This window comes from Bombina bombina, chromosome 2 (genome assembly GCF_027579735.1).
Source record: "Bombina bombina isolate aBomBom1 chromosome 2, aBomBom1.pri, whole genome shotgun sequence".
NCBI classification, from domain to species: Eukaryota; Metazoa; Chordata; class Amphibia; order Anura; family Bombinatoridae; genus Bombina; species Bombina bombina.
The window spans coordinates 804810605-804827825 of record NC_069500.1 but is presented as its reverse complement, the minus strand read 5'-3'; positions in this window follow the sequence as shown (position 1 = coordinate 804827825).

Sequence of the window (17221 nt, the reverse complement as noted above, 5' to 3'; positions counted from 1 at the left end):
CAAAGCCCTAACCTAAAAAATAAACCCACCCAAAACACCCTTAAAAAAATCCTAACACTAACCCATGAAGATTCACTTACCGGGAGAAGTCTTAATCCAAGCGACAAGATTTCTTCAACGAAGCCGGTAGAAGTGGTCCTCCAGACGGGCAGAATTGGTCCTCCAGATGGGCAGAAGTCTTCATCCAGACGGCATCTTCTATCTTCATCCTTCTGGCGCGGAGCGGGTCCATCTTCAAGACATCCGACGCGGAGCATCCTCTTCTTCCCTTAGATTCCGATTGGCTGATAGAATTCTATCAGCCAATCGGAATTAAGGTAGAAAAAATCCTATTGGCTGATTGGGTCAGCCAATAGTATTGAGCTCGCATTCTATTGGCTGTTCCAATCAGCCAATGGAATGCGAGCTCAATCCTATTGGCTGATCGGATCAGCCAATAGGATTGAAGTTCAATCCTATTGGCTTATCCAATCAGCCAATAGGACTTTTTCCACCTTAATTCTGATTGGCTGATAGAATTCTATCATCCATTCAGAATCTAAGGGACGCCATCTTGGATGACATCACTTAAAGGTACCTTCATTCGTCGGATAGTCGTCGTTGGAAGAGGATGCTCAGCGCCGGTAGTCTTGAAGATGGACCCGCTCCGCGCCGGATGGATGAAGAAAGAAGATGCTGTCTGGATGAAGAATTCTGCCCACCTGGAGGACCACTTCTCCCGGCTTGGATGAAGACTTCTCCTGGCTTCGTTGACGACTTCTTGCCGCTTCAATGAGGACTTCTCCCGGCTTCGTTGAGGATGGATGTCGGATCTTCAAAACTGTAAGTGGATCTTCAGGGGGTTAGTGTTAGGTTTTTTTAAGGGTTTATTGGGTGGGTTTTATTTTTAGGTTAGGGCTTTGGGCAGCAATAGAGCTAAATGCCCTTTTAAGGGCAATGCCCATCCAAATGCCCTTTTCAGGGCAATGGGGAGCTTAGGTTTTCTTAGTTAGGGTTTTATTTGTGGGGCTGGTTGTGTGGGTGGTGGGTTTTACTGTTGGGGGTTGTTTGTATTTTTTTTTCAGGTAAAAGAGCTGATTTCCTTGGGGCAATGCCCCGCAAAAGGCCCTTTTAAGGGCTATTGGTAGTTTAGTTAAGGCTAGGGTTTTTTTTATTTTGGGGGGGGCTTTTTTATTTTGATAGGGCTATTAGATTAGTTGTAATTAGTTTAAAGATCTTGTAATTTGTTTATTATTTTCTGTAATTTAGTGGGGGGGGTTTTGTAATGTAGCTAATTGTATTGAATTTAGTTAATTGTATTTCATTTGGGGAATTTATTTAATTGTAGTGTAGTGTTAGGTGTTAGTGTAACTTAGGTTAGGTTTTATTTTACAGGTCAATTTGTATTTATTTTAACTAGGTAGTTTATTAAATAGTTAATAACTATTTAGTAACTATTCTACCTAGTTAAAATAAATACAAACTTGCCTGTAAAATTAAAATAAACCCTAAGATAGATACAATGTAACTATTAGTTATATTGTAGCTAGCTTAGGGTTTATTTTACAGGTAAGTATTTAGTTTTAAATAGGAATTATTTAGTTATTAATAGTAGGTTTTATTTAGATTTATTTTAATTATATTTGTTAGGGGGTTTTAGGGTTAGGGTTAGACTTAGATTTAGGGGTTAATAAATTTAATATAGTGGCCGCGACGTTGGGGGCGGCAGATTAGGGGTTAATAATATTTAACTAATGTTTACGAGGTGGGAGTGCGGCGGTTTAGGGGTTAATATGTTTATTCTAGTGGCGGCAATGTCGGGAGTGGCAGATTAGGGGTTAATAATTTTATTTTAGTGTTTGCGATGTGGGAGGGCCTCGGTTTAGGGGTTAATAGGTAGTTTATGGGTGTTAGTGTACTTTTTATTGGGCAGAAGTCTTCATCCAAGCGGGCAGAAGCCCTCATCCAAGCGGCCAGAACTCTTCATCCAGACGGCATCTTCTATCTTCATCCATCCGGCACAGAGCGGGTCCATCTTCAAGACATCCGGCGCGGAACATCCTCTTCTTCCGATGGTCACTGAAGAATGAAGTTTCCCTTTAAGTGATGTCATCCAAGATGGCGTCCCTTACATTGTGATTGTCTGATAGAATTCTATCAGCCAATAGGAATTAAAGGTTAAAAAATTCCATTGGCTGTTGCCATCAGCCAATAAGATTGAGCTTTCATCCAATCGGAATGTAAGGGACACCATCTTGGATGACGTCACTTAAAGGGAAACTTCAATGTTCAGCGACCATCGGAAGAAGAGGATGTCTTGAAGATGGACCTGCTCCACGCCGGATGGATGAAGATAGAAGATGCCGTCTGGATGAAGATTTCTGGCCGATTCGAGTAGGACTTCTGACCGCTTTGATGAGGACTTTGCCGGCTGGATGAGGATGGATGTCCATACTTCAAAAACTGTAAGTGGATCTTCGGGGGTTAGTGTTAGGTTTTTTTAAGGGTTTTTTTGGATGGGTTTTATTTTTAGCTTAGGGTTTGGGCACTTCGTAAAAGAGCTGATTGCCCTTTTCAGGGCATGGCAAAAGAGCTAAATGCCCTTTTAAGAGCAATGCCCATACAAATGCCCTTTTCAAGGCAATGGTTAGCTTAGGTTTATTTAGATAGGTTTTTATTTGGGGGGTTTGGTTGTGTGGGTGGTGGGTTTTACTGTTGGGGGGTTGTTTGTATTTTTTTTTACAGGTAAAAGAGCTGATTTCTTTGGGGCAATGCCCCACAAAAGGCCCTTTTAAGGACTATTGGCAGTTTGGTGTAGGGTAGGGGTTTTTTTATTTTGGGGTGGGGGGGGTTTATTTTGATATGGCTATTAGATTCTGAGTAATTTTGTTGTTTTTTTTTTATAAATTTGTTTTTTATTTTTTGTAATTTAGCGTTTATTTTTTTTTGTAATTTAGATAATTGTCTTTTATTAATTTAATTTACTTATTTTATTGCAATGTTAGGTTTTAGTGTAAGGCAGGTTAGGTTTTATTTTACAGGTAACTTTGTAATTATTTTAACTAGGTAGTTATTAAATAGTTAATAACTATTTACTAACTAGTGTAGTCTAGTTAAAATAAATACAAACTTACCTGTGAAATAAAAATAAAACCTAAGCTAGCTACAATATAACTATTAGTTATATTGTAACTAGCTTAGGTTTTATTTTACAGGTAATTATGTATTTTGTTTTAAATAGTTATTATTTAGGTAATAATTGTAAGTTTTATTTAGATTTATTTTAATTATATTTAAGTTAGGGGGTGTTAGGGTTAGAGTTACGTTATGGTTAGGTTTAGGGGTTAATATATTTATGTAGTGATGCGGGAGGGCGGCGGTTTAGGGGTTAATAGGTTTATTATAGAGACGGTGTGGGCGGACGGCTGATTAGGGGTTAATAATATTTAAATAGTGTTTGTGATACGGGAGTGCGGCGGTTTAGGTGTCAAAAAGTTTATTATAGTGGCGACGAAGTCGGGGAGCAGCGGAATAGGGGTTAATACATTTTTTAAGTGGCGATGATCTCCGGAGCGGCAGATTAGGGGTTAATTAATTTATTCTAGTGTTTGTGATGCGGGAGATCCTCGGTTTAGGGGTTAATAGATAGTTTATGGGTGTTAGTATACTTTTTAACACTTTAGTTATGAGTTTTATGCTACAGCTTTGTAACGTAAAACTCATAACTACTGATTTTAGATGGCAGTATGAATCTTGTGGTTATAGACTGTACCGCTCACTTTTTGGCCTCCCAGGCAAACTTGTAATACGGCGCTATGGGAGTCCCATTGAAAAAGGACTTTTTTAAAAGTGCGGTACTGATGTTGCGTGACGGCCAAAAAGGTGTGCGGTACACCTATACCTGCAAGATCTGTAATAGCGGCGTTAGGGTAAAGGCATCATTATGAAGCATAACAATGCTTTTTCACTCATAACACAAAACTCGTAATCTAGCTGATAATATTTTATTATATATTTTTATTTATAAACATGTTCTGTGAACTATGTGACAAATAAAACGTTTATTATTTCATAATTTCATAATGTCTTTTTAGTTACAGTCCTTCATAATTATAAAAAAGGAATCTTAAATAATTAGTCTGTATTGAGCATGGTAAACTTGGTCACATGACATTAAAAAAAAAGTATTGGTAATTGGTATCGGCGAGTATTTGCAAACAAGTATCGGTTCTTGTACTCTGTCTTAAAAAAATGGTATTGGTGCAACCCTAATGTCTATATGTTTTCAGTACCTCACAGTTCATTATTTTCCTGTGGGTAATATTGATTTCAGCTCCATTTAAATAAATATAGCTGGTCTGGGTGTGTCTGTTAGTAGATTCAAAACACAAAGTCGCAAGTCATAAAGATATTGCCTTTCTGCATATGGGATCGTTTTTTAAATCATTTTGGACTTGTATTAGGAATTAAAGTTTCTAAATTCAAACCAATAGCATCAACTAAAGATAATTATTTGTTCCTAGTACCGGACCTAGTATGTAAAGTATCTATTCCAGCTGTTACAGACAGCAAGAGGCTACAGTCCTACACGATAGATCTATGATGAAAACATATATACATAGTGTGCTGATGGGGGGCACCCAGGCCTGGTCACCCATCTATATATGTTTAAAAGAATGTACAGCTTTGGATTATCACGGCCAAGATAAGGGGTATGTCTTTCCAGTACAATCATGGAAAACAAAATATTCCAAATCAAAAAGGTCCAGATTTGAATAAATAAAATCACAAAACTGTTATGTACAGTTCTTGAATGACAAGTCAATTTTACGGTCCATTTTTTACAGGCACAAAATGAATTGAGAATTAGAGAATCTTTGTCCATCCACAAATAAAAATAATATTGTTTATTAATGATATTTTTATGAATGATACCGGGTTGTTAGGGGAAGTGCCTACATGATACTGAGTGAGTACCTGCTGCAGTGTTGTGGGGTTGCAAGGTATCCCATATCCCTGCAATTACAGCACCTGTAGCAGGGGATCAGGAAATTCTTTTATACAGTAAAGTATATATATGTATCCTGGTCTGTGTGGCCAAAAATCCTAGCACCGGCCCTGCCCATAATAATCCAGTTTTGTCCCAGTTTGGTGCCTTAGGCTTCAGGCACCTACTAGGAGCTAAGTCAAGAAGGTGAACTTTTAAATACAGAAGCCTAGGACCTTAACAATAATTGTGGATTCCAACATTATAACTCTTGCATCATCTAAAGAAGATCAACATCCTGCAGCTGGCACAAGTAAGCCTGGCAGAGCGACCCACTGCCTGAACTCGCTTTTCTCCCTGGGTCTGTTAACACCACCGGTGGTGCCGGAACTTGCAGTGATACCCACAAGACCTGTTATAAGTGTACACAGCATGTAATTTCTGAAGCTGCCTGTGACTGTGTATTATTTTAGTTAAACAAGATACCATTTTAGTTCTGACCTGAAGATTTTGGATTGTTATATATAGAACACTCTCACTAGGAGAAATCTCTCCAGAGTTATCTGACATGCATACTGATGTTGACTCACAGATACAGACTCTAATTCTAGTGCGCACTCTAGTATCTCTCCCTCATAACATTATTTAACTAGAGAAACATAGATTTAATGCACATAAAAATGTGATAATCAGGTAATACACTCATTACTTATTACTTGAGTAAGCTTACTCAAGAGCAGGGCTATCCAAACTATGGCACAAGGGACACTTGTGACTCTCCAAGATTTTTTGTGTGTCCCTCAGAACCACTGAGTAAAAAGCAGACATAAGAATTTTATTATTGAAAAAGCAGTTCCACACTTCTCATTAGGGCCCCGATTCTAAAAAAATGACTAGTCAAAACGTGTTTTCTTTCATGTAATTGGCAAGAGTGAGCTAGTGATGTATGGGATATACAATCCTACCAGGAGGGGCAAAGTTTCCCAAACCTCAAAATGCCTATAAATACACCCCTCACCACACCCACAATTCAGTTTTACAAACTTTGCCTCCTATGGAAGTGGTAAAGTAAGTTGATGCTTGGTTTTTATGATTTCCTCTGTGATAAGCGCTTCTAAACATTCTGAAGCCCAATTCCTCTCAGAGTACAGTGTTTGTCAGAGGGATGTGAAGAGAGTATCGCCAATTGATTTTATGGTTTCCCTCGTGGGAAATCTTTTCAAAGGTTCTCTGTTATCGGTCGTAGGGATTCATCTCCTACCTCCCTTTTCAGATCGACAATATACTCATATACCATTACCTCTGCTGATAGCTTTCAGTATTGGTTTGGCTATCTGCTATATGTGGATGGGTGTCTTTCGGTAACTATGTGTCATTATTTAAGACACTCTCAGCTATGGTTTGGCGCTTTATGTATAAAGTTTTAAATATATGTATTTTACTTATATTTGTCATGAGTCAGGTCTATGTGTATTTCCCTTTGCAGTCTGACAATTTTGTTATGGGAATCATGTTTTAGGAAGTTTGTCTTACCTGGGGTATAGTCTTTTTTTCATTTGACTTGTTTTTTCTTTAAAAAACTTGCGGGCAAATTAGGCTCACGAGGGCGCAAAATGCTGTTTTTTATTGCTTCATTCTTGGTGTGAGAATTTTTTGGGCGCGAATGTGCATCTGTAGTGACGCAAGTTCGTCATTTCCTGAGTCTTAGTTGACTCTAGGTAGTTTGGCGCAAAATTGTGTTTGTTATGATTCGAGTTGCGTCATTTCTGGATGTTTTTGGCGCCAAAACATTTCTCAACTTCCTTTTGCATTGTGCGTCACACTTGGCGCCAAAAAAAAAGTTTTATTTTACCTCACTTCCTATATGCTCCTTTCCTTCTTTATGCTCAGAGGGCTATGCTATTTGCTTTTTTTGCCAATTTTAGCATTTGCATTTTTTTTCCCTTTCCTGAAACTGCTATATGTTCTGTTTAAATTTTCTTTTTTCTTTTACTATTTACAAGATGTCTCAATCTGATCCTGTCTCAGAAGCTGCTGTAGGAACCATGCTGCCTGAACACAGTTCTTCCAAAGCTAAGTGTATCTGTTGTGAGCTAGTGGAGTGAGGCATACAGAGAGCAATATACTCTCTATATGCAGCATTGCACCAGCAGCTCACAAGAGCTGCTGGTGCAATACCGCCCCCTGCAGACTCACGGCCAATCGGCTGCCAGCAGGGGGTGTCAATCAACACGATCGTACTCTGACAGACCTTTGTTAAATAGGCCCCTCTATCTCCAGCTGTAGTATGTAACAGTTGTCATGATAAGCTTTTGCATGCAGAAAAGGTTTCTATTAGTGCTATAAAAATGAAATGAAGTGCCGCAAGAACTCCTACTGCTTCCACCAGTCCAGTGGTGGAAGCAGTAGGAGTATAGACCTCGTGAATTCGGCACTTTGCCCTTTAGAGCCTACTGCCCTTCTTCTGCAGATGTGGTTCCCTGAGGGAGGTAGTCACAAGTAGCCAGGTTTCCAGATAGATTCAGAGTCCATGACTCTGTCCTTAACAGACAAGAGATGAATGAAATTGGTTTCTGCCTGTTGAAACCTTCAGTCTCGATCATTCCCTTCAGTGGCTATGTGCATGGAAGTTTTAGGTCTGATGACTGCAGCATCGGACGCGATCCCCTTTGCTCATTTTTATATGAGACCTCTGCAGCTTTGCATGCTGAATCAATGGTGCAGGGATTATACTCGGATATCACAGTTGATTTACTTAAATCCCAACATTCAACTCTCTCTGTCCTAGTGGTTGGACCATCATCAGATTCTTCAAGGGGCCTCTTTTGTTCGTCCTTCCTGGGCTGTGATTTAAAAAGATACGTCACTAGCTCATGGACTCTTGCCAATATGAAAGAAATTAATTTATCAGGTAAATTCTTACATAAATTATGTTTTTTCCATGCCAACAGTTGCAAGGGCAGACCTCACGGAATTCTATAAAAAGGGGGCTATCCCTGCGAGTGACGAGATGCCTCCCATAGAAATAATAAGGGCTCTCTGCTAAACGTTCACAATGGAGGACTAAATACAGAGGAAGAAACTGGAGTGTTTTAAAATATGAATATTATGCATAATACAAATCAAATTACGCTGTTTTTCTTTCAGAATAATTAGGGCTAGATTAAAAGTGGAGGGCTAAATTATAGCGCGCCCGCCAATAGGCAAATGTGTGCGTTTGCCTGCGCACAATAATTAATCAGCCAAGTCGCAAATGTGAAATACTTACAGTAAATACATAGTTAAACACTTAATTAAATATGAATATTGCATAAATATGATTTTTCATGTTTTTAGCTTCAATGCACTTTTATATATGTCTATATATGTGTACATATGTATTTATATGTGTATATATGTCTGTAAATACATAAATACACATATTAATACCTAAATACATATGTACAATTGCGCTCGAGTGAACGTGTTTACTTTCAACTTGTAATAAGCGCACTACTTCTGACGTGCACAAAGAGCAGCGATTAATCCCTTGTCGCTCACACGCAACGTTATCTAGCCCATATCCTTTGGCTACTCTTTTTTACTGTTATCTGCATGGTTAAAAAAAAAAAGAAAACAATAGCCAATCAACATCATTAGTGCTGAACTAATGCTTTATTGTATTAATTTCATCATAATCTCTTATAAGATTTCATAGTAAACCTAATTGAACTGAGGAGATAAATAAAGTGACTGTGCCTGCACATGCAAGATGCTCGCTCCCTTGAAAGTGCCAAAAATAATCATTTGCAAAAGATTAATCCTGAGCAAATAGCCTATGTTTAGAGACTGAGAAATGCATCACTTTTGTTTTATTAAATAACTTTTAATTCATCTATACACTTGCTTATGGCATTTGCTTTTTGGGATTATCTGAAGAGTATCCTGTAATCGTTTGGTGAAGTAGTCAGCTGGGTGGCTGTGAAGTCTCAGCTTGTTTATACTGCACCTGGAATTGCTCTTGTTTTGTAAGTTTCCACCTTTACTTTGGGTTATACTGTACTGTGCCATGTTGGCTTTTGCTTTATCATCATAGGAAGATACCTGGGTATCCCTCATGCAGAAGTCGTCATCTTCTATTGGAGATAGTTAGCTGGGCAGCTACAAAGTTCCAGCACATCTATACCGCACCACACAGATGCCGTTCTCTTGTTAATTCAACTGACTTATCACATCATTTAGTTTTTTTAAGACTGTACTATGCTATTTGGCGCCTTTGTTTTTTGTTTGTTTCATTGTTTTTTTCATTTGCAAAAGGATGTGGCTACTGAGGACATTTTGAGGGAAAATATATTTTGGAAATATATTCAGTTAAAACATAACAGAGACCAGGGGCGTGATCCGATAAAGATCGTAGTTTGCGGCTCAAGCGAGGGAACCCCCGCCGCCCGCAGTTTCAGCTTGCAACTCGAGCTATCCTATATACGGCGCCGTCAGAGGCTAAAGTGCCGTAAGTCTGACAAACCAGCGATGTCCAGAAATCTGCGTAAGTACAAATTTCTGGAGTCGCCAGTGACTTACAGCACTTTAGAAACTGCCGGCGCCTACAAAATCTAACTAAAGTTATAAAATCCCCCGTACGGTCTAACACGCCTCCCAAACATAGCCCGACACGTCTAACCCTCTATCCCCCCTCACTATCCTAACAATAAATGTATTAACCCCTTAACCGCCGCTCCCGGACCCCGCCGCCAGCTATATTAAATCTATAACCCCCTAATGTGAGCCCCTACCCCGCCGCCATCTATCTTACCTACCCCCTAAAGTGAGCCCCTACCCCACCGCCATCTATCTTACCTACCCCCTAAAGTGAGCCCCTACCCCGCCGCCATCTATCTTACCTACCCCCTAAAGTGAGCCCCCTAGCCCGCCGCCATCTATCTTACCTACCCCCTAAAGTGAGCCCCCTACCCCGCCACCATCTATCTTACCTACCCCCTAAAGTGAGCCCCCTACCCCGCCGCCATCTATCTTACCTACCCCCTAAAGTGAGCCCCTACCCCACCGCCATCTATCTTACCTACCCCCTAAAGTGAGACCCTACCCAGCCGCCATCTATTTTTAAAATATTAACCCCTAATTTAATCCCCCTACACCGCTGCCAGCTATATCAACTATATTAACCCTAATTATATTAGGGTTAATATAGTTAATATAGTTATTATATTATATATAGTAACTATATTAACCCTAATTATATTAGGGTTAATATAGTTAATATCGTTATTATAATATATATATATTAAGTATAATAACCCTATCTAACGCTAACACCCCTAACTAAATTCTTATTAAAATAGATCTAATTAATATTAATATTATTAATTAAAATATTCCTATTTAAATCTAAATACTTACCTATAAAATAAACCCTAAGATAGCTACAATGTAATTAATAATTACATTGTAGCTATTTTAGGGTTTATATTTATTTTACAGGTAACTTGGTATTTATTTTAACTAGGTACAATAGCTATTAAATAGTTAATAACTATTCAATAGCTACCTAGTTAAAATAATTACCAATTTACCTGTAAAATAAATCCTAACCTAAGTTACAAATACACCAACACTATCAATAAATTAAATAAACTACAAATATCTAAACTAAAATACAATAAAATAATCTAAACTAAATTACAAAAACAAACAAACACTAAATTACAAAAAATAAAAAAAAATATTACAAGATTTTTAAGCTAATTACACCAATTCTAAGCCCCCTAATAAAATAATAAAGCCCCCCAAATTAAAAAAATTTCCCTGCCCTATTCTAAATTAAAAAACCAATCAGCCAATCGGATTGAAATTGAATATGATTGGCTGATTCAATCAGCCAATCAGACTTTTCTACCTTAATTCTGATTGGCTGATAGAATCCTATCAGCCAATCGGAATTCGACGGACGCCATCTTGGATGACGTCATTTAAAGGTACCTCATTCCTCGTTTAGTCTTCGTGCCGGAGGGATGTTCCGCGGCGGAGGAGCGAAGAAAGAAGATTGAAGATGCCGCTTTGCTTGAAGACATCGCCGGATGGAAGAAGACATCGCCGGATGGAAGAAGACTTCACAGCCGCTTGATTGAAGACATCGCCCGGATGGAAGAAGACTTCACTGCCGCTTGATTGGACATCGCCCGGATCGGATGAAGAGTTCTGCCCGGCTGGGTGAAGACAAGTTAGGGAGATCTTCAGGGGGGTATTGATAGGTTTTTTTAAGGGGGTTTGGGTGGGTTTAGAATAGGGGTATGTGGGTGGTGGGTGTAATGTTGGGGGGGTATTGTATATTTATTTCAATGCAAAAGAGCAGAATTCTTTGGGGCATGCCCCGCAAAAGGCCTTTTTAAGGGCTGGTAAGGTAAAAGAGCTTTGAACTTTTTTAATTTAGAATAGGGCAGGGAAATTTTTTTATTTTGGGGGGGCTTTATTATTTTATTAGGGGGCTTAGAATAGGTGTAATTAGCTTAAAAATTTTGTAATTTTTTTTATTTTTTTGTAATTTAGTGTTTGTTTGTTTTTTAATTTAGTTTAGATTATTTTATTGTATTTTAGTTTAGATATTTGTAGTTTATTTATTTTATTGATAGTGTAGGTGTATTTGTAACTTAGGTTAGGATTTATTTTATAGGTAAATTGGTAATTATTTTAACTAGGTAGCTATTAAATAGTTATTAACTATTTAATAGCTATTGTACCTAGTTAAAATAAATACCAAGTTACCTGTAAAATAAATATAATCTCTAAAATAGCTACAAAGTAATTATTAATTACATTGTAGCTATCTTAGGGTTTATTTTATAGGTAAGTATTTAGATTTAAATAGGAATATTTTAATTAATAATATTAATATTAATTAGATCTATTTTAATAAGAATTTAGTTAGGGGTGTTATATATATTATAATAACGATATTAACTATATTAACCCTAATATAATTAGGGTTAATATAGTTACTATATATAATATAATAACTATATTAACTATATTAACCCTAATATAATTAGGGTTAATATAGTTAATATAGCTGGCAGCGGTGTAGGGGGATTAAATTAGGGGTTAATATTTTAAAAATAGATGGCGGCGGGGTAGGGGGCTCACTTTAGGGGGTAGGTAAGGTAGATGGCAGCGGTGTAAGGGACTCACATTAGGGGGTATGTAATGTAGCTTGCGACGGTGTAGGGGATCACATTAGGGGGTTATACTTTTAATGTTGGTGGCGGCGGGGTCCATGTGCGGCGGTTTAGGGATTAAATACTTTATTAGGGATTGCGGCGGGAGATCGCGGTTGACAGGTAGATAGACATTGCGCATGCGTTAGGTGTTAGGTTTATTTTGCAGCTAGTTTAGGGAGTTACGGGGCTCCAATAGACAGTGTAAGGCTTACTACGGCTGCATTTTGTGGCGAGGTGAAAATGGAGTAAGATTTCTCCATTTTCGCCACGTAAGTCCTTACGCTGTATATTGGATACCAAACTGCGCTGGTTTGGTATACCTGCCTATGGCCCAAAAAACTACGGGCGACGGCAGAAATATACGGGCGTAACTTCTAGGTTACGCCATATATAGGATACCAAACCAGCGCAAATTTCGGCGTCGCCGGCTTTTGCGGGCGACGCTGCATATTGGATCGGGCCCTGGGTTGTGCTATATGTTTTTAGAATTTAGACAGAAATTTTTTAACCCCTTGCCTATTTTAAGGACATTATTGAAAATACGACTGCAACCTCACCTGCGTATTATAATTAATTAAAGGTATATATCCATTTTTAAAGGGATGTGTTTGTTTAGATCCTTGTGTAGATAATAAATTTTTACTAGATTTAAATAATTATTTAATCATTTTATCATTTTAATCAATTGTGGGTTATAGCACTGGTAATTTATAATTAAATTAAAAGGACAGTAAAGTCCAAATTAAACTCATGATTCAGATAGGGCATGTATTTTAAAACAATTTTCCAATTTACTTTTATCATCAAATTTGCTTTGTACTCTTTGTATTCTTAGTTGAAAGCTAAGCCTAGGTAGGCTCATATGCTAATTTCTAAGCCCTTGAAAGCCGCCTCTGATCTGAATGTATTTAACAGTTTTTCACTGCTAGATGGCGTCATTAGTTCATGTGTGCCATATAGAGAACATTGTGCTCATGCCAGTGGAGTTATTTAAGAGTCAACACTAATTGCCTGAAATGCAAGTCTGTCAAAAGATCTGAGATAAGGAGGAGTATATTTATATACCACTGTTGGTTATGCAAAACTGGAAAATGGTAATAAAAAAAGCATTATCTGGGGGGCGGAGCCAGCCGTCGAAGAGACTAGCAGCACATTCAGTGAGCTCCTGGCTCTATATTTGATTATTGAGCTTTAATACTGAAAATTGAGCCTCTTTGGGGATTATTCTCAACATTTGTGTCAACATAGATTCAGATCTCCAGTTGAGAACGCATACCATACTTCTAAACAGGCGGAGAGGGCACTTTACATATGTGAGCCTGAACGCTGCCCAAACTGATTGGGAGACAGCGATAGCTAAGCTGTGATAGCAGATGATACCCTTGCTATAGAGCTTTGTGGTGGAATACCTTTTTCAAGGCAACAATGAAAGAGTTACTTGAAGACACACTCTGTAATTTACTAGGGGATTATATACTGGACTTACATCTAGTGCTTTTGGAGTGGCGTGAGAAAATAAATGTGCGCCACACATCCCAAGATGGCGCCGAATTACAGCTTAACACTCCTTCCCAGGGGGTGCCTTGCATTGTACCTGCTAAGGGGATCGCTATGGTGGAAGACAAAAAGGAGACAAGCTTTGGTGGTCAAGCGGAGGGGTTACTGGATGTACAAAAATTGAATGGCTATACACCTCTGTACCAGAACTATACTCCGGAGCTGATGGAAACATGCGTGAGAGAAGATGGAGGAGCAGCAGTTACCTTGAATCATATGGATGTCAATTTTGTTACTGGGCCTGGAGATAGTGCGATACCTTGCGATCTCCAGATAGAGGCTGGCCAGGCTCAGAGAAGGCGGAGGGACGACGGAGGTAGCCTGAAGCAAACTGGAAGGAAGCTGATTCTGAAGCCCGGCGGGCAAGATGACTTATACTTGCTGCTGCCAGAAATCCCCATGCACCTGGACTGTGTTCTCCAGTATTGTTCCGGTTCTGTGATTCAGAAACATAATGTGGTCTCTACGCTAAAATGGGCAGCTTGTGGAGGTGTGATACTGTGTAAGGCACAATCATTGTCACAATACAGATATGGCATCGGGTAAGGACATTTCTGACTGTACCTGATCCTTGCTGCCAGTTGTTTGAACTACCTAAGCTTACTACTGTCAACGATGCCTTTATTAGTTAGATGTTTTCTACCTCAAGTTCTAGAGTAGCACCCGATTACAAGACTCAGACTAGACAAAATAAGCATGGGGAAATCCTCTCTCAGCATGGGAACCCTTACACAGTTATTCTACAGAGTCTGCACATACTAGTTTATAAATATGCAGATGCCCTATCTCTGTTTTTGTTCTTTTTTTTGTTTTCAAGGTTTACTTCTGCTGACATGCTTATGTCAGTCATTTCAAGCTACACACTCAGCAATCTACTCTGTGACTAACCTCGATTAGTTAAACATTCAAGTTTGTCCATCCTATGGCTCTGGAGAATCGGAGTGGGCTATAGTTTACCGGACACTAGTTTTGGGTTGTGTCAGGTGAACTTTATTATTCCAGCAGGAAGACATGTTAAAATGACTGCTAAATGTGTAGGGTACACTGCTAGTTGCAGACAGTTCCCCCCTCTATGTTATGCGTATTATTGATTTACTACATGTGTTGTTCTTTTTCTCTAATTTTTCACAGGTTATTTTATGTTTATCAGTCCTGCAGGCTGCTAGTCTATTCTATGATAACCTTTATATTGATTGGTGCTCTGATATATCATTGGCGACATGTCTGTATTACCTAGTTAGAAAATGTTTGCTTCTCTGTTTGTGAACATATTAATATCTGTGCATACAGTCTATTTTACTATACAAAAATTGCTGAGAATTCCGCTAGGCTTATTAATAACAAAGTTCTCTCATAAAAAATAGGTACTGTTGAATGTACATTATATTTTGTCTGATATTTTGGCCTTCTAGATAACTCAGATTGTGGGCTCATATATTGCACGGGCCAATACCTTGCATTGAACAATGCCCTGTTATGCTCCAATATTAATTTTATCCTTTTATTACTTTATAGTTAACGAGCATTATGGTTGATGTTATAGGATAGTATATTCATATATATTATTGGCTTATACAGATTACTCTGATAGAGGACGGTACATTTTTGAGATCCAATACGCTTTCTAGATGTCACCACAGCCTAACTCACGATACCTAAGAGGCCATTTTCAAAATAATGTGTTATTTCTCCCTGAAACATATACATGTGTTAATGGTGGAAGTTTATTTGCTGAAGGATAGGTGAAGTGACACAATGTTAATTCTATCTAGGTCTGAACACGTGAACCGCCTTGTTGCGTGGCATAGGGCCCATGTCCACGCGATGGGGGGGTTTGACTTAAGTATAGACGACATTCACATACTTCACCATAGCTCAAGCACAATAGTATCTGAATTTATAATTTCCCTGCAAATGTGTTTTATTGGATGTTACAATTGTACCCCCATCAAGTTCCTTAGACTGTTTAATTGTTAATATGTATGTATACCCAATGATCTTATTGCTCTTAGCTCTCTATGTTTATTAACTCTTAAGATATGTAAATTGTTATTTAATGCCTGGCTGGCTGGCTCCGGTTTTCCCCCCCTAAGGGGTCTCCCCTTAGTAGTAGTTTAATTATTAAACATGGGAACACTGATTCCATTGAAAACCTCCCACTTATTATTCTTAAAGATGTGACAAGACAGCGGCTAATGATATTTTCCCCCCCTATTTGGTTTCAATCTGATAACTTATCTATCTATAAGCCTGAGGACCCAAAAAGAGTCCTATATGTTTGGTTTCAATCTGATAACTTATCTATCTATAAGCCTGAGGACCCAAAAAGAGTCCTATATGTTAAAGAACTAAAAAACCTGAGGCCAGCTGTTACGTTTCTTTTGACCACATAGAAATTACTACACTCCATGCAATATTTTTGTACCGATTTTAGGTATGGTTTGTTATGCTTAATGTATTGGAGGAGATGTATACTCTGGATAATTGTCCTTACGGGCTAAGGGCATATGGTTGTGGTTGTATGGTTATGCACTGTATTGTTTCTTTTTTTTGCCTCAATAAAAATATTTAAAAAAAAAAAAAAAAAAAAAAAAAAAAAAGCATTATCTATCCTTTTAAACAATAACATTTTTGGTGTTTACTGTCCCTTTAAGGTGTTTTTATGATGTAATCGCTGCTTTATTAGTGCACTTTTATTTGTATTGGAGTTATTCATGTTTCTTCCACATGGTGGCGATCATAATATTTCAATGTACAATGTATTACAAAATCAAAGTACAAAAACATCACATATTAGGATGTAGATAATGCTACATTTATATGATGATATAGTAGCTCTATCTCTATTCACCCCCTGTTTAGGGCCAAAATTTATTTGTAACTACTAGTGTGCTCTTCATCCCTGGCACCTGATGCCGTCGTGACCAGCTAAGGGCCAGTAAACAGGGGGTGAATCACACTCTCTTATGGTAATATAGGGTTATTTTAGGTAGAAGTTCCTCACTGCTATTAATGAAATACATAAAAGTTACATTTAAATAGTTACTATTTTTCCAGTAGGTGGAGTGCTAAAATCCTTTTTTTGTTTTGTGTTTCCTTTTTTCTGTTGCAATATTTACTTAAAGTGAAAGTCAATCCTAGCGGCTGCCAAGGGCGCAAAGCCGGCACATTTTTGGTTCAGCAACTGGGTAGCGCTTGCTGATTGGTGGTTACATTCAGACACCAATCAGCAATGGGTCGGCTCCTAAGCTTACATTCTTGCTTTTTAAAATATAGATACTAAGAGAACGAAGAAGAATTGATAATAGGAGTAATTTAGAAAGTTGCTTAAAATTGCATGTTCTATCTAAATCATACAAGTTTGATTTTGACTAAACTATCCCTTTAAGAATCCATATGTAGAATGTCTGTGACCTTTAAATGAAATCAGTCTCATAGTCCAAACGAGGACTGATTTCCAAAGTGTACCATAAGAAGCACTCTACTT